Below are 25,938 nucleotides of genomic sequence, written 5' to 3'. Positions count from 1 at the left end.
TCTAGTTTTAATCTTTGGCAAGTTGAAGCCCAATTTGTCCAGCACCATTTATTAAAGAGGCTGTCTTTCCTCCAGTGAGGATGTTTGGCTCCTTTATCGAAGATGAGATGACTGAGCATGTCTGGCATTGTTTCTGCATCTTCTAATCTGTTCCACTGGTGTTCAAGTCTGTTTCTTTGCCAGTACCATGCTGTTTTTATCACAGAAGATTTGTAGTATAGTTGCAGGTTGGGGATTGTGATACCTCCTGCCATGTCTCTGTTACCTAGAATTGCTTTTGCTATTCTGGGTCTCTTCTTGTTCCAAGTGAATTTTTGGATTGTTTTCTCAAGGTCCATGAGGTATGCGGCTGGGATCTCAATTGGAATTGCATTGAATCTATATAGCAGTTTTGGAAGTATGGCCATTTTCACTCTATTAATCCTTCCTACCCAGGAGCAGGGGATATCTGTCCATTTTCTGATATCATCTTCAATCTCTCTTTTCAGAGTGCCATAGTTTTCAGAGAAGAGGTCTTTGATTTCTTTTGTTAGATTGATTCCTAAGTATTTCAGTTTTTTGGAAGCTATTGTGAAAGGAATTATTTGCCCTATTTCACTCTCAGTGAGTCTGTCATTGGTGTAGAGGAAAGCTATTGATTTTTGTGTGCTGACCTTATAACCAGCTACTTGGCTGAATTTGGTTATTAAGTCTAGAAGACTTTTGGTGGAGTTCTTAGGGTCTTCTATATAGAGTATCATGTCATCTGTACATAATGACAATTTGACTTCTTCATTTCCTATCTTTATTCCTTTTATTTCTTTCTCTTGTCTAATTGCTGTGGCTAATGTTTCCAGAACTATATTGAACAAGAGTAGTGATAGTGAACATCTTTGTCTTGTTCCTGACTTGAGTGTGAAGGATTTGAGTTTTTGACCATTTAGTATGATATTGGCTGTTGATGTTTCATAGATGGCTTTTATCAGTTTGAGGTAGAGACCATCTATTCCAATTTTTTGTAGGGTTTTTATCATAAATGCATGTTGGACTTTGTCAAATGCTTTTTCTGCAACTATGGAAATAATCATAAGGTTTTTGTACTTGGCTCTATTGATATAGCGTTTTACATTGATTGATTTGTGTATGTTGAACCATCCCTGCATCCCTGTGATGAATCTCACTTGATCAGGGTGTATGATCTTCTTCATGATCTTCTGCATTCTATTTGACAGTATCTTATTAAGGATTTTTGCATCTATGTTCATTAGTGAGATTGGCCTATGGTTCTCCTTTTTGGTTGGGTCCTTCTCTGCTTTGGGGATCAAGGTGATGCTTGCTTCCAGGAATGAATTTGGGAGTATTGTTTCCCTTTCAATTTCATTGAAGAGTTTAAACAGTAGTGGCAGCAGTTCCTCTCTAAATGTCTTTTAGAATTCAGCAGTGAAGTCATCAGGGCCTGGGCTTTTCTTAGTTGTTAAGTTTTTAATTATATTTTCAATTTCATTGGTTGATATTGGGTTGTTCAGAATTTTCAGGTCTTCTTTGTTCAACTTTGGTAATTCATATGTATCTAGGAATCTGTCCATTTCTTCTTTGTTGTCCATCTTATTGGCATATAGGTTCTGGAAGTAGGTATTGATGATCCTCTGTATTTCTGCTGGGTCTGTTGTAATTTTACCCTTTTCATTCCTAATCGCATGGATTTGGGCCTTTTCTTTCCTTTTTCTGATAAGGTTGGCTAAGGGTTTGTCAATTTTGTTGATTCTTTTGAAAAACCAACACTTGGCTTCATTGATTTTTTTGTATCATTCTCTTAGTCTCCATTGCATTGATTTCTCCTCTGATCTTTATAATTTCCTCCCTTGTATGAGCTCTGGGGTTGTCCTGCTCTTCTTTTTCTAGCATCAGGTTGTTTGATTGAGCTCGTTCTGTTTTCCTAATATGCATATTCACTGCTATGAATTTTCCTCATAAGACTGCTTTCATTGTGTCCCATAGATTCCAATATGTTGTATTGTCATTGTCATTTAATTGAAGGAACTGTCTGATTTCTTCTTTAATTTTCTCTATAACCCATTGGTTATTCAGAAGTGTGTTGTTCAATTTCCATGTGTTTATGAAATTTTTCCAGTTTCTTTTGCTATGAATCTCCAATTTCATCGCACTATGGTCTGATAATATACAGGGGATAACTTCAATTCCTTTGCACTTACTTAAACATGTTCTATGTTTGAGTATGTGGTCTATTTTGGAGAATGACCCATGTGCAGCTGAGAAGAATGTGTATTCTGATTTTGTGGGGTGGAAGACTCTGTAAACATCTGTTAAGTTCATTTGTTCAAGAGTTCGATTGAGTTCTAGCATTTCATTACTTATTTTTTATCTAGTTGATCTATCTATTTGTGATAGTGGGGTATTGAGGTCCCCTACTACAATTGTATTAGTGCATATATGACTTTTTATATCCGTTAGTATTTGTTTTATATAGTTGCGTGCACTAGTATTTGGTGCATAGATATTTATGATTGTCATCTCTTCCTTTTGGATTGTTCCCTTTACACGGATGTAGTGTCTTCTTCATCTCTCTTAATTAGTGTTGGTTTGAAATCTACTTGATCTGCCAAGAGGATAGCTACCCCTGCTTTTTGGGGGGTTCCTGTCACATGCAGTATTGTTTTCCACCCTTTAACTTTCAGTCTATGAGTTTCCTTTTGAATTAAGTGTGTTTCTTGTACGCAGCATATTGTTGGATTTTGCTTCTTGACCCATTCTGCTAGTCTATTTCTTTTGATTGGTGAATTGAGACCATTAACATTGATGGTTATAACTGAAACGTATTGACTTGTCATTGCCATGACTTTTTCTTTTTGTTGGGTTCTCCCTCTTTACATTTAATTTCTTGTCATGCCAGATGGGTTCATTCTGCTTTGCTTCCTGGGGTTGTGATCCTCAATATGTGTTCCTAGGGTATTGTGCAAAATTCTTTGGAGTGCTGGTTTGGTATTCACAAAGTTCCTAAGGTGCTCTTTGTCATGAAAGTATCTTATTTCTCCATCAATTTTGAAAGATAATTTTGCAGGGTACATCAATCTGGGTTGGAGGCTGTTTTCTTTTAGGGCTTGGAATATGTCACTCCAAACTCTTCTTGCCTTGATGGTTTGTATTGAGAAGTCTACTGTGATCCTGATGGTTTTGCCTTTGTATGTGATTTGTTTCTTTTCTCTAACTGCTTGTAGAACTTCATTCTTCTGTTGAGTTTCTGGAATCTTAACAATTATATGCCTATGTGTAGATTTCTTTTGATCAAGGCTATTTGGAGTCCTATATGCCCCACTTATCTGTATGTCAAGCTCTTTTCCCCTCCTTGGGAAGTTTTCTGCCATTATTTCTGTTAAGAGTTTTTTTACATCATCTGCACTCTCTCCTGTCTCTTCATTGACTCCAGTCAGTCTTATGTTATTCTTCTTTGCATCATCTAGGAGCTGCTGGATTGATTTCTCATGCTCCCTTATAATTTTGAAGCAATTTTTCTTTCCTGGTCATTAATTGCAATCTTATCTTCTATATCTGAAATTCTGTCCTCACATTGGCTCATTCTGCTGTGTAGACTTTCAGTGGAGTTTTTCATCTCCTGGAGATCTATTTTCATCTGTTTTATGGATTCCATCTGTTTCCTATGTTGGGATTCCATCATGTTCTTCAGCTCCTCTCTAGAATTATTAGTCATGTCTTGCACTAGGGGCACAATTTCTCCTGTTATCTGAGAAATTATTTCTGATTTCATTTTTTCCAGATCCCCTTTTGTTGCCAGTTCAGTGGGTCTAGGTGGTTGAGTATCAGAGCGTTCCATCTCATTTCCCTTTGGGGTTGCTGTAGGTGATCTGGAAGTCTGGTTTTGAGACTTATTTACATGTTTTCTCATTTCAACCTTGGGGGGGGTGCTGTTGGCACCTGCATGGATTACCTCCTCTGAGCTGGGAGAGGTGGGACAGGGGCCAGGAGCAGTGATAGGGATGGTGGCCCAAAAGCCCTTTCCTGTGGGCTGGGAGCAGTGGGAGGGATGGCGGCTGGGAAACCCCTTCCTCTGGACCAGGAGCAGTGGGATGGCGGCTCAGAAGCCCCTACCTCTGGGCCAGAAGCGGCAGGACTCAGTACAGTGGTCTGGTGGTCTGGTGTTCTCTGCCTCTTTGTAGTGTGGAACCAGGTGGCTATACAGAGGGGCGGGCCGGGGGGGGTTGTCCAGTGGATTCCTAATATTCTTGATCTGCAGATGATGGCCTCCATGGATTTAGAATCTGCTGCTGGATTTATTTTCAGAGTCATATGATTCACTCTTTTTATATGAATGCATCACTATATAAACATTCAGAAAAAAAAATCACATCAGTCACATGAAGGGAGTTTACTACTAGAATCATGTAATTGATTTGCTTTAATTTGTTTAGAAGATACAGTAATACCTTCCCTTTAAAAAAGAAGAGAGGCAGACACAAGGAGCCAGAGAGAGAAAGTAAAGCCAATAAAATAATTTCAAACCATGAAAAAACATCTGGATTGATATATTGTGGTAGTATACTGGCAGTTGTTTCCACTTAGAGCTAAATTGTATTAGAAATGTGTTGCCTGTGTTTTTTGAGAAAGGGCATTTAATTCAAAGTGAAGAAGGGCATCACTGACAATTTTATTTTTTATTTTTAGATTAATTATATTGGTTCATTCTGAATATATGTAATGATCGCATTCATCATGAAGAATTTGTATCTGTACATGATATATCTTGATTCTTTTTTCCCCAAACCTCTCCCATCCTTGTATCCCCTCAACCTCTCCTTATTTATAAAAGCTTTGCTTCCATGTTTTCCTTTTTTCTTTTCCTTTGCTTCTTCCCCCCTCCCCCCTCCCTTGTTCCCCTTCACATTTGAACATTTTCTTCACATTTCCCAATATCTGTTATACATTTTGGTCCTTATTTATTCTTTTGGTTTCTTACACCAGAGAAACAATGCAATATTTAAACATTTGAGTGTGATTTATTTCATTTAAGTATATGCTCTCAAGGTGTACTCATTTACCCAGAAATGTCATAGGTTTATCCTTCTTTATGGCAGAGTAATGCTCCACCAAATTAAAAAAAATATATCTTCTCTATCCATTCATCATTTAATAAGCATTTGGGCTGTTTCTAAGATTTAACTATTGCAAACTGGGCTGCTGTAAACATGGGTGTACATATATTTCTGTGGTAGGATGCTTTTAATTCTTTCAGGAAGATACCAAGAAGGAGAATAGCTGGCTCAAATGGAACCTCTAGTTTTAGTTTTATGAGGAATCTCTACACTGATTTCCACAGTGGTTGCACCAGTCTACAGTCCCACCAATAGTGAGATGTGTTCCATTTTCCTCCACAGCCCTCTAGCATTTCTAATTGGTTGATTTCTCAATAGCAGCCATTCTTTCTGGAGGGAGATGGAATTTCAGTGTTGTTTTAATTTGCATCTCTGGAATGGCCAGTGATTTTGATCATTTTTGAAATAAATTTATTTGCTGTTTCTACTTCTTCATCTGAGAAGTGTCTATTCACTTCAGATACCCATTTTTGGTCTGAGTCTTTAAATCTGTGGGGTCTGACTTTTTTGAATTCTTTATATTTTGTAGATGTTAGTCCTTTGTCTGAAGAAGAGCTGGCAAAATTTTTTCCCACTCTGTGGGCTGTCTCTTTACTCTGTTGCTGATTTCTTTTATTGTGCAAAAGCTTTAAAATAAGATCCCAGTCATTGATTCTTTGTAATATTTCCTGTGCAGTTTGGGTTTTGTTCATAAATCTTTGCCTGCAGCAGTGTGTTGAAGAGTTCTACCTATTCTCTCTTCCAGCTGACTTAGTGTTTCTGCTTTAATATTTAGATCATTGATCTATTTTGATTTTAGTTTAGAGCATGGGTGAGAGATTTGGGTCTAGTTTTTGTCTTTGGCATGTGGAAAGCTAGTTTTCCCAGCATGATTTATTAAAGAGGCTTTCTTCTAGTGACAATAATAAATATGATCCAAAAATGCAGTCCAAAGGGCAAACCTTTGTACAAAGTATGTGCAAAGACATTCACTGCGGGTGTTTCTTTCAGGGACCGATAGCAATATACGGTAGTATATTGAAGTGGAAAGGGAAGTGCTTCAGCTGAATCCATGTAAACTTGAAACTATATTTTCCCCAAATTTTGTTTCCTATACAGAAAGGTAGGGTATTTGCTCTCAGAGTAACAGGATGATAAAGGCAGAAACCACACAAGATAGACACATTGTAGGAATTTTATATATGACGATTTAATTGCTCCATCCTAGCTTCCTTCCTTTTTTTACTCATTTCTACTGTCCTGTGGGAAATAATAGATTACAAATCATCCAGTTTTGTTATTCATCTTTTTCATTTAATTCATCTTGAATTCACCCATCATAAAATTAACTACTTAAAATATATAATTCAGCGTCACTGAGCACATTCACATGGTTCTGTAAACCCCATCCCTGTTTTCCAAACATCTTCATCAGCCAAAAGCAAACTCTCTACCCATGAAACATTCACTTTCACTTCCAGTCTCCCTTCCCCACAATCTCAGCCAACTGCCAACCTACTTTCTCTCTGCTTTTCTGGTTTATGTAGTCCAGAGAGTCTGCACAAATTAAGTCATACAGTATGTGGCTCTTTTGTTTGGCTTCTTCCATGGAGCATATTTTTGAGGTTTATCCACATAGTGGCAGCATCGGTTCTACTCTCCCTTTAATAATGAAAGGTGTTCTGTGGCATCTCTAGTTCACCCACAGTCCAGCCCATCAATCTCTGTCCAACATTTCAGCTGTTACACTTTGACTCCTGAGCACAGTGCTCCTGTGGACACTGATACACACGAATAACTGGGCACCTGTTTTCAATGCTGTTGACCATGGCTACTTAAGACTGAAATTTCTGGCTCGTTCTGACTGTCAAACTGCTTTCCATGTCAAGTGCATCATTTCATTTTTCTGCCACCAAAATATGGGGGTTCCAATTTGGTCACATCTTTGGTGTATTATAATTGTCATTATTATTATTAATTGGAGATAGCCTAATTGGACATGAAGTACTATCTTATATTTTTGATTTGTATATCCCTATCCAAAAGGTTGAGCAGCTTTTCACATATTTGTTCTCCATTTGTCATTTTCATGGAAGAAATGACCACTCAGTTCCATGGTCAATCTAGGTCATTTCTTTTTTGTTGAGTTGTAAGACATTTCTGTTTTTTACTTTTAGGCAAATTACTGTTATCAAATATATAATTTAGATTTTTCCTTTCTGCATGTTGTCTTTTCACTTTATAATGTCCTGCGTTACACAGTTCCTAATTATGAATAAACCCTGATTTATGTACTTGAACATTTTATTTATTGTGCTATTGATGCCAATGCTAAGAACTCATTATCAAATTGTCTTCATCACTTTCCTTGTTTCTTGGACAAAATATCCAGCAGCTGCAACTGGAGGGCAGGGAGGTTTAGCTTAGCCCACAGTTCAGAAGTTTCAGGCTTAAACACAGCGATGACATGTTGGAAGGCCTAGATGGAAGGAAGCTGCTCCAGTCACAGCACCTAGGGAGCAGAGAGAGAGGAGAGGAGTCAGGCACAGGGAGGCGGCCTCGCCCAGTGACCTCTTCAGGCCAGGCCCTCCTTCCAACAGCACACTCCGCTGCTGAAATCTCCTGTGGGTAAAATTTCACTGAGTAGTAGGGACACCATGAACTAAACACCTTCCTTCAGCTTGTCCCATGAGCACATGAGCCATCTGGGGGGCTTTTTTCTAAATGACAGCACAAATCCAAGATCATTTTGATTAATCCCTATGATTTCTTCTGAAAGTTGTATGACTTTAATGCTTATATTTAGGTTGTTCTTCAATCTTCAGTCCATTTCTGTATACAGTATCAGTTAGGGGACCAGTCTATTCCTGCCTCATTAAATGGACTCAGTTTCCTTTCCAAACATCAATTGACCAGAGTTGGAGCCTTTATTTCTGGTCTTTTTAATATTTTGTTTAATTATTTTAAAGGAAATTCTTTTTTTTTGTGTGTGATAGTGGGGATTGGACTCAGGACCTTGCACGGGAGAGGGAGGCAGCCGCACCACTGAGCTAAATCCCCAGCCTTTATTTTAAAAGAAATTCTATGCAAGGCCTGAAATAAATACGAAAATATCATTTGAGTCATATAAATTTTAAAGTACTAGGTAATTACACCTCAAGATCGACATTTTCTTTAACAACACCCTTGACCTATTGGATTTGAGTTTAATTCACTTACATTTAACATAATTGCTAATAAAAAGACATATTGTACCTTTCCTCTATTTGTTTTGTGTTTCTTATACTTTTCTTTATTTCATTGCTACCATTACTCCTATATTCTTGTTTAGTTTATTTTGATAATTTACCATTTTGATTCCCTTCTCAAAATCCTTTGCATAGTGCCAGGATTTAGCTCAGTGGTTCCGGCACCTGCCTTGCAAATGCAAGGTCCCTAGTTCGATCCCCAGTAACAAAAAAAAATTCCTTTGTATATATTTTAATATCTCCATCGTGGTCCCTGTGATTACAATTAACATCTTAAATTCAGTCGTCTAGTTTTAATTGACACACCAAAGTAGCATACAAAGTCTCTTTTCCTATTTATGTTTGTCTCCCCTATGTTCTTGTCTTCCTAATTGCATCTTTAAACATATTGCCTACGTGGGCTGTTGTGACCCTTAATTTCATTAATTTTAAGCCATTGTAAATAATATGGAAAATAAATTGGAATACAAATACACACTAATACTACTGGCTTTCACATTTTCTTAGGTATTTTGCGTTACTGGAGTTCTTTATTTCTTTATCATGCATCTAATTACTGTCCAGTGTCCTTTCATTTCAGTGCAAAAAATTGCTTTTAATGGTTCTTACAAGGAAGGTCTTTGGGTGATAAGCCCTTCTCCTTTAAAAGAGAGTGTAGCTGAATATAAATGTTTCAGTTGACACTATTTACTTTCAGCAATTGAACAATGTGATGTCATCATGGAGCCTCCTGGTTTCGGATGAGAATCTGGCTGCTAATCTCACACAAGATCCCTTCTGTAAGCTATGTCACTTCTCTATTATTTCAAGGGTCTCTTTCTCTTTGTCTTTTAATAATTTGATTATAATGTGACTCATTGTGAATCTCTTTATGTTTGGTTTTCAGAGTAGGTTGCACATTTTAGATGCATGTATGTTTGCTTGACGGTGAAGTTTTCAACCATTCCTCTCTTTTTCTTTTCAATTTCACTTTTTTGATTAACACATATTAATTGTACATAATACTGGCATTCAGTGTAACATTTTCACATATGCTAACAGTATGCATTGTGCATATCCATCTAGCATGTTTTGATCATTATTTTCTAATATTCTCTCTGTTCTTTCCTCTTTCCTGTCTTTTTAGAAAACTCATTATGCATACTCAATAAATCTGATCTTGTCTATAAGTTTCTTACTTGCTTGTTTGCTTCTTTATTCTTTTTGATGACCAGACTGGGTAATTTCAGTTAAGCTTCATCTTAGTTCACAGATTATTTCTTCTGTATATTCAAAACTGCTATTGAAATTCTCTAGTGAGTTTTCATTTCAGTTATTATATTGACCAGTCCCAAATCTCCGGTTGATTCCTTCTATATTTTTATTAGCATTCCCTATTACACATCATTCTCCTGCCTGATTGTGTGTGTGTGTGTGTGAATGAACCCAGAGCCTGAGTTATAATCTGCTGCCTCACTTTTATTATTATTATTTTTTTAAATTTTGAGACAAATCCAGCTAACTCGCTATGTTGTCCAGGCTGGACTGCAATGTGTTACCTCCCTGCTTTGCTGTCCCAGATTGCTGACATTACAGACACACGCTGCCATGACAAGGTTTCATTTAGCTTTTTGTGCGTAGTCTCTTTACCTTTGGAGCACACTTAAAGGCGTTGATTTAAAATCTTTGTCTTGTAGGTCCAATGTCTGTGCTTCTCCTGGGAAGTTTTGTCAATTTGACTAGGAAACATCCTTTCATTTTTCTTAGCATGGTTCATAATATGTTGCTGCGAAATGTTGGGGTTTTTTTTCATTACTTGGCATTATACCCATTCATCCCTAGCACGTGCTCTCTCTCTCTCTCTCTCTCTCTCTCTCTCTCTCTCTCTCTCTCTCTGTCTCTCTCTTTCTTTCTTTTTTTAGACAGGATCTCTAGAAGTTGCCAAGTTTGCAACTTGCAATTCTTTTCCTTCAGTCTGGCAGAGCCCTGAGCTATGGATGTGTGCCTTCCCTTCAGCTGTTTGTTTTTGGTGCTTTGTGTGACTTCTAGTTGTTTGCTTATTTAGTGATTTTCCAATTTATTTTCCTAAAGTCAGTAGTTTTAGTATTATGTAGTCTCTGAAGTCTTCGTTTATTTAGATTTTGTCCCGCTACTGTTGTGAGAATTCTTTGGACTTCAGGAAATGAATGAAGAAATAAAATGGAAGACAGAGAAAGAGAGCATGAGGAAAGAAAGACAAGTCCTCTCCGGATCCTTGCTCCTGGTGCTTCTCAGTCGCCCCAGCTCTGAGCCAGGCCCAGCTGCTGACAACTCCAATTCCACTTCTGTTTCCCAGCTGTACCAGTCCTGGGCTCTGTGTGGCTTCTACGTCCTGGGTTTATGTGGTTCCTTCCTCAGCACCTGATTTCTCAAAGCCACCCAGTCCTGGCTTCCCCCACTCTGGCCTGCAGTGCCGCAATTACATCACCTGAAAGCTACCTCAGGCAGCCCTGGGTTGTTTCTTTCTCTGGCATGATTTCAAGGAATTTCTGCTGCCTTTCCATGTTGACTTGAATTCATTACAGATTAAACAAAACTTCCTATGTCGATCCTGCCAAAAGCACCGGATTCCTGAAAAGAGAACCGGGCTCTCCCCGGGCTAGGGATGAGGCCTGCACTGGGGATGTGCGCTGCACCCCGGACATGGTCACTGATGGAGGGGGAGGCAGGCACAGAACCCTCTCTAAGCTTTTCCTACCATTCTTCAGTGGTTGTCTCTTTCTTAATTCAGTGGGTTCTTTGGTTCTGGTAAACTTTTAACTGTTTTTTGGGTTTTTATTTATTTATTTTTTTTACCGAGTTGTGGAATTTGATTCAAACAGTTTCTGCTTTATATTGAAAAATCCAAAGATAGTGATGAGCCTTTGGAGCTGTCTATGACAGGTCACGCTTGATATTTATTCATTGCCTGTAAAAGGGATGTGAATCTATATGTATATACAAGTGTGGTCAAAAGCTACTTTTTAAAACACTTACTACAACATTTAAAAGCACTTTGCCTTGAAGCCTTCTCAAAGTCTCTCCTTTGTTTCAAGCACACTTATCTCATCATTCTTGACACTTTCTGGAGCAGCTCTGGAGTCCTCTTTCTTGAGTTTCTTTAGCTGCACTCTGACTTGTCTGACTTGATGTCCTCAATCAGTTCATGAAGCTTCCCTTGCATGGTCATTTTGGCTTTGTGGAAGAACCAGGAGTTGTACGGGGCCAGATCCAGTGAGTAAGGTGAATGAGGACACAGTGATGCTGCCAGGAGCTTTCCTTTCCTTCTGACGGTACTGGGCAGCAGCACTCACTGTACTTTTTGTCACACCTTATATAGACACTCATGAAAGAAGACGTCCAGAACTGCTTCAGAAAGTGATGAGGATGATGGGAGAAGTATGTTTGAAGCAAAGTGTAGTATTTTGTGTCTTTTACAGTAACAATTTTTTAAAAAATTTAAACATTTGCCGTATATTTTGATCATACTAATACATATAATTAACTATGATTGCATGTATATTATTATTGCATATATGTCAACATTTTGCCTGTGATACTGTTTTAATGCATTTGTGTTTCATAATAATGAGATAATACAAAATGCTAAAGAGATACTTTTGAGTATGGAACTATAATTGACACTGTATTTATGGTAATATCCTCTTGAAAGTAGCATTGTATTCTCTTTGTTCTTTAAAATGTTGGTTATTTATTTGGCTTCTAAACTCATAACTGCAAAATGTAAACATCCTGTAAGTAGAGCACTTGTGGAATCAGATTTCAATGTGTCTCTCCAGGCTCATGACAGAGTGACATGTGTGGCATTATCTCCTCTAGTTCTCAGCAGCAAATAGCACTGAGTTTCCATAGAATATCATTTAAAAAGCCCACCAATCTTATTATCAAGTATAGGAGAGAGTTTCTTTCATAGATTGTCAAAATGAAGTAGAGAAGTGTTGTACTTTTCTCTGAATTGCATGATGTATGAAAATATGAGAATCAAGTAATGCATCCTGCACAAGCTGGACTTAGTAGCAGTGACTATTCATTTACAAAGAGTGGTATGCAAACCCTGGGCAAGTCATTTAAACTACAGAAAACTGTAAATAAAAGTCTACTTTATATGGAGCATTTAAAATAAAATACAAAGTAATTTTCTTTAGAAGTCATTTCCACGGTTTACTTTTCCATCTTATAATTTTGAGATTTTATTTCATATATACACAAAGCAGTATCTAGCATTGAGAAATTAGAGAAGAAATGAATCTGATCTTTTCCATCTTTCACACATGTCTTGTAAAGCATTCTTTAAATCATGCATCATTTAGAATTATGTTCCAAAAAATAACCTTGCAAAAATAAATATTAAATTGAATTTCTTTAATATTTTAAAAAGTTATGATAGTCTATTTGAATTCTATTGTTGGAGCGTTTCCAAATATGTGCCATGAAAAATTTATGAGAATTGTAAGAAACAGCAAGTTAAAATTTTACTCCATCAATAAAATCCCGTTCTGTTTATAATAATTGTATAATATCAAAATATTTAATTATGAATAGAGGATCTGGGTAAACTGTGACCTATAATAAATAACATCAAATGCTTATGAAAAAATAAACTGATGAATGAAAATAAACAGATAAATTGATAGAGGAAACATTGCAATCTTCATCCGAACATATCTTATTTATAAAGAAAATTGATTTCTCTTTATCTTTCTTTTTAAAGTTACTCTTAAAACACTTGATAGGTTTTTAAATTATTTTACATTGATCAACTTAGCTATTGTAAGTATTAAATAAAATTACTTTTATATCCATTTTATATACAGGAGAATTTGCAAGTTGAAAAGTAAAATAAATCTACCAAAATAAAATACCACATATATAAAAACATTTTTTGTTCTGTGGCCCTTGCATCTTTATTCAGATAAAAGAAATAAAATATTTATGAAACAGCTATTATGTGCTATTCTTCCAATTGTGTTCGGCAACTTCCTTTAATTTACAACTTAAAGTAAGTCTAAGATAGTAATCATTGTTCTCATTTGATTACTTTATGAGCTCAGTCATATCAAGGAAATTTTTTATGTCATCTACTTCCTTATGAATTAAGATCCAAATATATTACACATTAATAATATGATGTCATACTGTGAAAGGACAAACTTGCATTCTTTCAGTTTCTTCACAATAAATGTTCATGTGAGTGGGTACGTGAACCTTCATGTTAGGAATAAAAGAAACAAATGAAGATATAATAGGCCTGTGTTCACTTTATGCAACAGTGAGCTGATAAATAAATAGCTGACATAGGTCTTTTATTCTAGATTTAATATGCTTCACAAAACTTGAGGTCTTCAGAACTCATCAGAAAACAATGAGGCAATAATCGAAATACTGTTGCAATATGTGACAACTCAACTTGGTAGCTCATATTTGCTAGCTTATACGTAACAAGAGGAAAGACATAAGAAGTGTTCTATGTTTGAAAAATGGAAAGATTCACCACCATGAAGAATCAAGTCTTCATTCAGTTGTTTAGAATTTTGCCTAGAATTTTCTTTTCTGTGCTGCTCTTTGCTTCCATTGTCTTGTTGAGCTCATAAGGAGTTTGTTCATTCACTCGTGGCTTGCGATGTTTTCCTAGTAACATGCTTACTTTGGAAAGAACTGCGGTGGCTTTCGGCTTTGTGCTGTGTCTCTTGCTCTCTACCAGGCAACGCCAACCTCTTCTTGAACCTGCTGAGGCTCTTCAGTCACTGCACACCCAATGGTGATGCACTGACTCCTTCCTCCTAATGAATTCATCCATTTGTCTATTGATATTACATATAAAATAAATATAAACATGAAAGAACATTTCTTTATGATAATCTCTCAAATTATTTAAGGATAGCAATGGAAACCTTGTCTTTCCTCTCCATTCTCTGTGCTCTTTTAACCATCTCCACATTCTTCAAACATGTTTCATCACTCTCCTTGATCCTCTAGATTTATTCCACTTGTGACATAAACTCAGGCTTCTGCTAAAATTCCACTGTACGTGGAGACCAAAAACAGCACACAGAGTGGAGCCAGATTTTGACACTCAAGATTTTGAGAATCACCAACACTTGAATCTCAAATGTTCTTCCTTACTGTCCTATCAGAACTTAGCCAAGCTCCATGCTCACCCTGTGAACTTCAGTCCTCTAAATCTGCTGGTTCGTTGTCTTTTAAGCAGCTACTGTTAGCTCAAATAATCCTGTGCATTTCTGCCTTCACTTCTGTATTTCCTCTCTGGTCCTCTCACTGTAGGAAGTCAGTTTATTTCTGTCACTCCTGTGTACTTGGCACCAATAAGACTTTTTGTTGAAGCATGCTGGATATTGATCTCAGACTTACCAATTTAAATAATCCAACAGAAGATATGACTACACCCTACTACAGGTGAAAGTGTATGTATTAGCTGCTACAAAGTGAGAGAGAAGGGGCCACATTTGACCATCTCAGAGCAAAGATTAAAACATGTTAGCTTCAGTGACACTAGGTATGAATGCAAGATAGGTTAGATGCAGATGACCTGAATCTACAACAGGGTAGAAGGTTGTCTGTGCAGACAAGGAAAACCAGTTTGCATTTGCTGCTTAACATGTGGAGCAATACTGCAGTGAGGAGAGCAATAGAAAGGTGAGGAAGATGTGCCTAACAGGAGAAATGTAGGAGAGCGAGGGCCTTGCTGAGATTCTAACACAAAAATTGTTAGCATGCACTCTTCCATTTATTTATTCAATACCTCCCTTATTAACTGTCCTGTCCAATTTCTTCTTTCTTTGCCAGACTTCTGAATCTACGTCCAAATGGTCCACATTATTTGCTAGGCAGCCACTCAAAGTCTAAAGATATTAGAAGAGTTTATATTTACACATAAATATGTACCAGATGCTATATCATTTATCTGGAAAGGGTTCTGAAGCTATGAATGATTACTAAATAACTTTATATGGTGTATTTTTATAAGCCTATCAAGTTTTAATGAGTTTAGTCTTTTAAATACTTGGAGACTTTAAAGGAGAAACTCTTATTCAGATAATTTAGCTTTGCAGTTCTTTCTTTGAGCACAAATGTGTCTATTTGAGGACTCTCATAAGAAAAATTCATCAGTAGTCTATGTGATTTGTATTTACTACTTTATCACATGTAAGTAAAAGAAAGTTCTCTCTCTCTCTCTCTCTCTCTCTCTCTCTCTCTCTCCCCCCCCCCTTGCTGTCATATTCACATGATTAAGGAAATGAAGGCAAAAAAAATTCCACACATTGCTTAATTTGTCAGCCACCAGTAAAAGAAATTGGAAAAGAGAGAGATTTTAGTTGGAAAAGGTGACAAACACAGGGAGTATAATTTGAGAGAAGAAAAGGACAGGGCAGGAAGGCTCGGGAGGGTGTAACAGTTCAGTTTACTGAAGTATAAAGGTGACCAAGCCCCCCTGGTGGACTTACGAGAACCCTGAGGTATGGATATCAAGTAAAGAGGATAATTTCCCCTCTAAACCCAGAGATTCTGGTGCTGGATCTTCATCTCCTGGCACAAAATCTAACAGCAAACCAGTGCTCACTGGTATTCTCTGCTAACTGCTCTAGCTTGTTTTCATAGGCCTCTGGCTTCCCTGGAAGGGATGCATGGTGCTCTTGTGCACGGTTGGCCCAATTGCCTCTAATTTCTCCTCTTCACTTCCCCTCCTGGGCAGCCTGTCCAGCACTCCGGCTCCTTGCAGGCCCCAGCAGGTGGGGGCAGGCTCCTATGTCCAGGGTCAGCCCTCAGTCAGGAACACTCCATTCTGCACTGGGCATCCTGTCCGAGGAGGAACTGCAGAGAGGAATGCAGGCCCACAGCGGACACTGCAGGCAGGGCCCGTTCTGCCCGCCCTGAGAGAAGCACTGAGCTGCCTGCAGGGCTGCTTTCCTCAGCCACACAGGAGGCCACAGGAGGCACCGGCCCGGTTGGGCTCCTGCTGCAGTGAAGACCGGGCAGGAAGTGTGACAGGCGCCAATGGGCCCGGAGGTCCCTGTGCAGCTTGGTCAGAGGCCTCTTCGCCTTCCACACCCATCAGTTCCTTGCTCAGCGACGCCCACCCTGTAACATCCCAGTTTCCCCAACCCCACCTCTGGCCAGCACCACCGGGCCCCAGTGTGTTCTCCTCCTGTCTACATGGCTGCCGAATAGTGCCCACTTCCCTCCAGGTGAGGGGCAGGTGTTCCTGCCTAGTCGCGGGCAATAACAGTTGCCGAGTAGAGAATTCCTGATGAGTAAAGCCCACTGAGACCCTTAACTTTTTATTGTCACCATACACCTGCAATTCTCAGCCACGTCAATGCAAAAACAATTTTTCCCTGAGCGATTGACCATTTTCTTCCAATTAGCTTCCCTTGATATTTTCATTTATTAAATTAAATTCTGACTCACTACAATGTAGTTCTTTTTGCCCATTTCATTGATTGACTGATTGATTGACTGATGTACTAGGGATGGAACCCAGGGCCAGGGCACTGAACTACATCCCTGGTCCCTCTTCCATTTTTTCATTTTCAGATAGAATCTTGCTAAGTCACTAAATAGCCCAAACTGGGATTCAGCTTGGGATTCTCCTGCCTCAGCCTTCCAGAGAGCTGGGATACAGACATGTGCCACCCTGCCCTGCTGTCTATTTCGTAGTGGATATAACTGAGATCCCAGACACTCCTGACGGGCACCATCCTTTGACCTGGTGGGTGACCTGCTAAGCCGGGTTCTCCCCGCCCTTCTGGGTGACAGGAGTGGAGAGGTTGGGAGTGGCTGTTTGTTTCGAAGTTTAAAGAAAAAGAAGTTTAATGTTGTTGGGGGAATTTCCAGGATTCCTGCTCTGCCTCAGACCCCGACTACTAATCTGGCTGGATCTGCTACCTAGAAGAGCCTGAGAACAATTGCAAAGAAATCTTCATTTTATTATCAGTATTTGTTATATTTGTTATTGATATTTTATCTTGAAATCATGAGATGACACATGTATAAATGGATGATAGATGATACAAAACTAATTACACGCTTAAGATTTTCAGTGGAAGAAAATGAACTCAGTGAAGGTAAAATTCTGTACTTTAAGTTTGAGCTAGAAATATTAATAAAAGTGTTGCACTCATTGCTTAAAAATGGTGTCCACTGGAAAAGTCTAGACACAATGCTCAAACCAACATTGGGAGCATGGGAAAGGAGTGGATATCAGGAAAGAACATTGCTGCACGGATACTTCATCTGCTGTTTTGAGCTTCAGCCAAGTGAGCTAATTTTAAATCTCAAGTTATGTTTTCATTTTAAAATCAATAATGATAAATTAGCCTTCTTGATGTTATATTCAGCATACACTTAATATATTCAGCATAAACAATTATAATTTTGGACTGTCTTCAGTTCATCCTTTGTAAATATGTGCTAATCCATTTACTGATCCATTTCAGGGAGGTCAGTATGCACAGTTCTTGGGTTATAACAGTGCAAAAGATACGTTGTTCTTTTGGAGTTCACCTTTTAGCTCATGTTTGCTTGTATAGATACACCTGGGCTATCTAATAGTAATTGCCTTCAATATCAGTATTTCTATGCATAGAATTTATCCCTGGACTTTAAAAGAAAAATAAATACAAAGTAATGAGTAAGAAGAGTTCTTAAATTGTGCTCTCAATAACAAATCTGATATTGGGATAAGCCCAGTGCCAATTTGCATTTTAAATAATCATTGTCATACCTCGAAGCTATACACTCATTCTAGCATGTTGTCATTACACACATTTTTGCTATTCCACTTACCAGTATGACTTTGAGGCTAATATATGATTCATGGAAATCAGTGTCATCTGATTGAAAACACACATACCATGCTGTTAATCAGAGGCATTGTCTTGCTTTGAAATAGAAAAAAATCCTTTTATGAAACAAGAGAGGACACAAGATCTTATTATATCTGCTAATCATTTTCTCTAGTTCTCAGTTTAATATCATATAAACTCTAGCTTTCTATGTTTGTTTAAGTGAAACTCCAAAGATATCTTGAAAAAATAGTTCTCTAGGAGTATCAAGATAAAAGATTTCATGGGGTGCTGGATATTTAGCTCAGTGGTTCTGGCGCCTGCCTCACAAGTGCAAGGTCCCAAGTTCGATCCCTGGTACCAAAAAAAAAAAAAAGATTTCATGGGAAAATTATGGCGACTTAGAAGAGTTATAGAATTCCAATTTGAGAAATGTCAGAGTGTCAGAATAGCCGATTTGCCTTGGACAAGGCAGGTAACCGGTCTGTGTCTGTATGTCTTAGTGCTAAAATGTTTCGCCAAGTCTCAGGTGTCCATGCGGGTGCCATGTTGGTGCGAGGCTTCATCCCGTGTGTGAGTCCAGGGCTGGGTCGATGAGGAGGTGGGCCCTGCCCTGTGACCTAGGAGGTGCACTCTTGTCCCTGGTCCTCCCTTCTCTCCATTCCTGGCTGCCATATGGGCCCCCCCTTCCCTCCCCTCAGACCCTTCCAGCCCGTGCTTCTGGGTTGGAGCCTGTGGACTTGGGTCAGAATCTGCTGGAAAATGTGAGCCATGAAATCTCTTCTCTTCTGAGTTGCAAGTGTCAGGGTTTTGTTCCAGAAAAGAGAAAGTGATGCTGGGAGTGCCATAGTCCTTTCGTTACCATAAAGCTAGCTACCTGGGGGAAATGGGAAGAGTAAACAAATTAACACAAATTTAGACAAGAATGTATTACACCCGGGAAAGTTTCCCTGTCTCTCTCTTCTTATTTGTTTTTTCTAGTTATCTAGTTACTTATTTAGCTACATTCGGTGTTATGAAGATGCTAGTTCTTGGTTTTTCTACGTCGAATGCTTTCAGAGGAAGGATGGAAACTCAGCTGAATACGCATGGTAAATCTGACTTTGAGGACATGCTCTAGAGGGTGCCTGTAGGGCCCAATTCACTGTGTTGTTGGATTCGCTTCACGTGTAGAGACTGGAGACGTTTCCCTACAGTAGCTCACCCGCTCCTCTCCCTGGCGGCACCAAGTGTCCTGGCGATGTGGGCAGCACCTTGGAGACCACACCGCTGCGTGACCGACCAGCTCCCCGCCCGTCCTGGGCTCCTGGTCATCATGTCCGTCACCCTGGCAGGGAGGCCGGGCAGCCGCAGTGCTGTCACCACTCTAGTCACTGCGGCATCGCGACGCCCTCCTCCTGGCTGACCTATTTCTGATCATATCCTCGACCTTTAAAAATATTGCAGACATCCGCTTTTCCTTCATGGTATAATAGCTTCTCACAGTGATGCTCTTACATTCAATTCTAAGGGCACTTTGTATTTTAACAGATTGATCTTCTTTTATTACTTTGTTTTATAAACTGGCTCATCCATCTCGCCTTGTTCTTGCTTTGACTGGGGATTGTCTTCATAATTTTCTAGTTTTTCTTATGGATTAATAATTCCTTTGTATTGGATATGCTATGGTTACATAGATCTAGAATGGAGAATTAATATTCACTCACTATCAACTTCATAAATTTTATTTTTAAATTTACTATATTTTGCTATACTGTGTATTTCATATGCTAAATTTTATAAGTGTTTTATGACCATTCTGCATTTAACATATTTTTAAACTGTTTAAGTCAATACAAGGTTGATCTACTCAAGTTTTTGATTATTGTATATACTCCTTACATGTGGCTTTATATATGAGTGTTATTTTAAGTGCATTTTAACTCCAGTCCTGTAAAGTAAAAATGTTTTCTTATCTTATATAGAATAGCATTAACTATAAATCAGTGGATGAAAGACAGGGCTACAGTGAAAGATTTAGCAATTAGATGTTTCTTTAAAAGCATATTAGAGGAAATACTCCATGATGTTCACAGAAGGTGAGACATACTAACAAATCTCTACCGTTTTAGGGTGGCATCACCGCTGTCCCATTTTTACATGAAAAGAGAGGTTTGCCACAACAATGGAGCTATGCCAGTTATTTGCCTGGAATTTTCTTTTCTGGATCTAAGTAAGTTTGGGTTTTAACCCCAGGCCCTTAAAGGGCTGTCCTTCACCTATGTTTAGACACAGGGTGGATGAGCCACTGGCTGCCACCTAAGCCCATGGGGTGATTGGTGAGTTCCAGTGGTTTTGAGGAAGTTCCTCTTGGAATTCTTCATTCCAGTTTTTTCAGATATCCTGGATGCATTGGTTTCCTGGGAATGTTGTAGTAGAGTACCACAAACTGGATGACTGAAAAATCAGAAGTTGACTTCCTCAAAGTTCTGGAGGTCAGAACTCTAAAATCAAGGTGTCTGCAGGGCCACACTTCCCTACAACCTTCCTGGGAGGCTCCTTCTTTGGCTTTTGCAGCTTTTGGTAGTCCCAGGTACCTCTCATGTGGTGGCCATGTAGCTTATGTCTCTGCCTCTGTCTTCTCTGAGCTGTCTTCCCTTTCTCTCTCTCTCTCTCTCTCTCAACCTCAGATGATACCAGACTTATTGCATCAGGGCCCAACTGAGTGACCACAACTAGACAACAGCTGTGAAGGCCCCATTTCCAAATGTGAGCAACTGAACATCTACTGGGAGCGAGGAGTTCACCTTATCTTGGAGGAAGATTCAGCTGAGACTATAATATCAAGTATTTCTACTTATTTTATGTGTAGAAGAATTTGAACATTTCACAACTTCATGAGCTGCCTGTATTTGATTAGCAGTAAATTTATTTAAATTGCAATTTGTTTTGTATGATCTTGTTGTATTTATGAAGATGGGTCCATTCGTTGAGTCAGATGGTATGTATTGATCACTTATAGGCAAGCTGAACAGATCAGCCAAGACTAGTAATATGAGTTAGACGAAGACCTTCTTTTAAAGAACTTAACAGTGTATAAACAAATTAGACAAGTATACAGTGCCACTGATTTAAATGGAAAATACGTAGTGTCTTAAAAGAGTCAGGATCCAATTCCGAGAGAAAGGAGAGTATCTTCTGAAGACTTGTCAGGTCATAGCTGTGGACAGCAGGGAGGGTTTTGTTCTCTCTACTTTCAAAGCCAAGCTCTGGGGAGAATGTCCTCACACTTCTCCAATACATCAGCATTGAAGTCTTGCATTTGTCCAGGACTTAAGGGCTTCCTGACCCAAGTGCCATTTGGGAAACAAGAATATTCTATGAGCTTCTTAGTTCCATGGTGAGGTAAATATGGAAACTGGAAATATGAGTTTTAAATTTTTTTAAAGAATTCTATTAATTTCTAGAATGTTAAATGGCATAATAATTTTTAAATGTGATCTGATGCAGTTTTTCCATTTTTTCTATTGACTTTTTCATTATGTATTGTAGAAATATTCCTGCACCACATTTTGAAATTTTAAACATTTAACTAATTATTTGGCTCAAATATTTGAAATTCCCTGAAATATGGTAGGAAGGGCTTCAGGCCAAATCTCTTTCTCACCCATCATGTAAATCTGTAGCTAAATACAGCTCAGGTGACTAGTAAGAAATAGAATTATTTTTCTTCATATCTAGACGTGTTCAGGCCATTTAGGAAGACATCCTATGTATGGTATAGAGATAATTACTTTTGAGAGAGAGAAAAATGTGATCAGATCATGTTCTGATCTTGCAGTTACAGTTATATATTCAAAGTGGCAGGGCACAGCTGAAGGAATTGTAAATTAATTGTCCAAATATTTGTTCCACTTTCATCTCTCCTTTTTTCTAGTGAAATGATTTCGAACATTTCTGCACCTAGTCTTTAAAACGTTTTCCCTATCTGAAACAGAGAAGTTCTTATAAAAGCAAAATGTGATTTCATGCTTAAGTTTATTTTTTGTAGTAGCCAAAGTTCTTTGAACACAAAGGAAATTAATGCTTAATGGAAGATACATTATTTTTCTTCAGAAAAATGCCAATTAAAAAATTTTTTCTGGGCTGGGGATTTAGCTCAGAGGTTTCGCAGCCTGCTGCGCAAGCTCAAAGACCCAAGTTCAATCCCCGGTACCAAAAAAAAAAAAATTTTTCTTAGGTTACATTCAGGCAAAAGCAAAGAAAAGAACCTTTCTTGATTCTTTTTGTAAGGATAGACTAAGGCATAATGGAGATTGCAAGGTAACTATTTTCACTGCTGCAATTTCTTATTTCTTCAATGTTATAAACTTAATTTGCTTAACGAACAGGTTTTTATGCTGTTCTTTTGGGGAAAGGATAGACAAGAAGGTATATCAGAATAATTTGATTAATATAGAATTCTAGGTCAACACATATAAATGGATTTTTCTGCAAACTATTCCCATTTGTCTTCATTCTTCTCTGAAAATCAATATTATTATGGATATTGTTTTAGCTGTTTCCTTGGACTTGCTAGCTTTTTCCACATGTGTGTAAGTTGAAAACCTCTTTTCTTTTTAGCAGTGTAGTAACCAAGATGAAGATATTCACTGTAAGTATCTCAGTTTGAGCATCCCATAATTGTTTTGGTGCCTTTCTCCTCTTTAAAAAACAAAGGATAAAACAAAGGGTACATTATATCAATTCTTCTATGAGGACACAACTTTAACACAGGAAAGCTGAGCTCTGGCATGAGTCTCCCATAGAAAATAAACTTTGAAAACTGCTATTGGAGATCTGGATGAGTGACAACTATACACTGAGAAAACATAGGACCGCAGCCCAGAGACTTATATAACCAGGATAAAAGAACCACAAGTTCTGCAGATACTACGACTGAATGAAGAATTGTAGGAGTCATAAATGGCTTTTCTATGCAAGGCTTAGGTACATCTGTGACCTTAGAATAATTATGAGGTCTCAGCATTCAGAAGCCAGTCATCCCAAGGAGCAATGATTTCCCAAGTGCTTCAAATTCAAAAATGTTTTCCTAAAGAGACTTGCCTTCTGAATCAAGTCTCCAAGGACAGCTTTATTAGTAACAGAAGAAAATGTGATACCAAACCAATTTCCCAACACAGCAGCAAAAGTTTATAGCAATGGAGGGAGCATGCTGTTCCAGCTCAGACAAATTCCCAACTTAGTAGCATACATCTATACAACTCAAGGAATCCAGTCAGTCAACTCACTTTGCTTCTTATTCCTCTAAGAGTAGCATCATATGTTACTTAAACATAGACATTAGCTGTAAGAGTTTTAATTCTTAGCACTGCTGATCCTAAGTTGAATACCAAAAAAATAAAATAAAATCTAGATATGTAAGATAATATTGAGTAGTGGCCAAAAGCTATTCAGAGTCCCCCTAATTCTGAATTTTCCTTTTACAATCCAGGAATTTGTTTACTAAACACTAAAAAGCAACATTTTCTTTAATTATGTGTTCTTTCAGCTTGTGGAACCTGCAACTTGGAAAAAAATTACAAAACCAAAAAGATACCCAGTGAACTCATCAAGTTACTAAAAGAAAAATCAATAGATATTTTTACAAGTCACTAAAGAGTTCTAAATTCAGATTTTTGACATTTAAATTAAATACATATTTGAAGTAAACTAAAATATACTGTGTTATGCTTAAAATTTATTAAATTGCCTGTATGTGTGTTTATGTATTAAATGATGTACACTTTATCAGTGTGTAATAAAATAATGTAATATGAAATTTTATAAAACTTTCATACATAAAATTCTACATTTCCTAAATGTAAATATATATGTATATATTCATAAAAATTTTTAGAGGAATTTTACATATCTGGACACCTTGCCTCTTGATTATATTTGATAACTTTATTATTTTACAGATTCAAAAACCAGCTTTCATAGGGAAGCCAGCCAAATTAGACACTCTAAAACATCGGATCTATTAATGAAAATAATGGTCTACTATATATCTCCAATTAGAATTCATTTGAATTTCCCATTAAAAGAGAATCCAAATTCTTGCCAAAGTATTCGCTATCATGAACTCAGTAAGTAGAGTTTTATTGATGTTAATTGATTCTTTAATTCATTTAGCCTTCTTTGAAGTTTATTGTAGATTCAATATACTGCTTGCAAATTAAATGCATGGTCCCGAAGACTTAGTATCTGCCTTCATGAATAAGCAAAGTATGATAAATTTACTAATTGAGACTGTGATTGATGGGTTAATTTTGCACGTCCAGTTTGACTGAGCCACAGGGTGGCCAGGTGCTTCTCAGATAACTTTCAGGATGGCTTTGAGAATGACATTTTCAGATGAGGTTAACATTTGTAGACATAGACGAAGTAAAGCAGATGGCTCTTCCCAACGGGCATGGACCTCATCGATAAGGCACAGGCCTGACTAGGAGAAAGGTCAGCCTTTCCATGAGCAGCATGGAACTCCAGCCAGGCAGGGTGGTGCATGTCTGTCATCCTGGCACTCTGGGACACTGAGGCAGAAGGATGGCTAGTTGGAACCCAGACTGGAAAATTTAGCAAGTTAAATGGACCCTGTCTCAAAATAAAAACAATTTTAAAAAAGACTGCAGATGTATCTCAATATGAAAGCCTTGGGTTTAATCCCCAGTACCTCAAAGAAAAAAACAGATAGGGAAAAGAATGGGATCTCTACCACCTAACTGCTTGGCAGCTGGATCATTAGTTTTTTTCTTTCCTTAAGATTCACTAAAACATCAACATCAGGCTTTTCTGATTGTCAAGTCTACTGGATTTTGGACTAGAACTACTCCACTATCTCTCGGTAGTCTAACTTGCCTGACCACCTTCCGGCCCTGGGCTTTCAGACTGGCTATTGTGAGGCAATTCATTAGAGTGGATCTTACTTCCACCAGTCTCTTTCCAACTCTCTATGCACACACGGACACGCCCACACACACGCTCGCGCGCGCGCGCGCGCACACACACACGGTTCCATTTACCTGAAGATCCCTGACTGATACAGAGGTTTACATACAATACTATGAGCTGTAGATAAAAAAATATCATATAATCAACCATGTAATCATTATAAAGAGCTTCTCAATGGATGCAGAGCCTAATATAAACCTTAATTTAAATATTCAAAAATGTATGCAAACTGCAGCCTTCATCAAAGAATATAGTTTATTTCTATATACTTTAAATTATTTTACCCACATACATTTCTTTCAAATGTAATTTTATTTTAAAAAACTGGATTGAATGAAATGAATGCATTGCTAGCTGCTTTCAATATAGAAAGACAGGCTGGGCACCCAATGTGGGCGCAAATTCCACCGACTCTTCTCTCTGCTGCGAAGTCTATTATAGTGATTCCAGGCAAAAAATCAGGGCTGGACTCCATCAGAAAAAGGAGGGGGTCCCCGCAGTTTTATTTCATTAAATATCATGACAGGATTTCAACCGTCTCACTTTACAACAAATTATAACAGCAGTGATTTACAAGATAACATTTTTTATGAGGAGCAAGAATTCTCAAGCACAATTATTCCACTTGGGTTTATTACTATATCAGTTCCATCTGTGACAGAACAATTAGATAAAGCAATTAATCATACCTTACTTTCCTTCAAACTGACAAAGAAAGAATGAAAGGTATTCTTCCCATCACAGGGAGGATAAGTAGGAATTCCTGTCAGGAGGCTCTGGTATTTTTCTAGTCCTGGAGGTGAATCAAGAACT

The sequence above is a fragment of the Heterocephalus glaber genome, unplaced genomic scaffold (genome assembly GCF_053883595.1).
Source record: "Heterocephalus glaber isolate CG9 unplaced genomic scaffold, H.glaber_assembly_v1.0 deba00001579, whole genome shotgun sequence".
Classification (NCBI taxonomy): Eukaryota; Metazoa; Chordata; class Mammalia; order Rodentia; family Bathyergidae; genus Heterocephalus; species Heterocephalus glaber.
Note: the sequence above shows the minus strand (reverse complement) of the source record.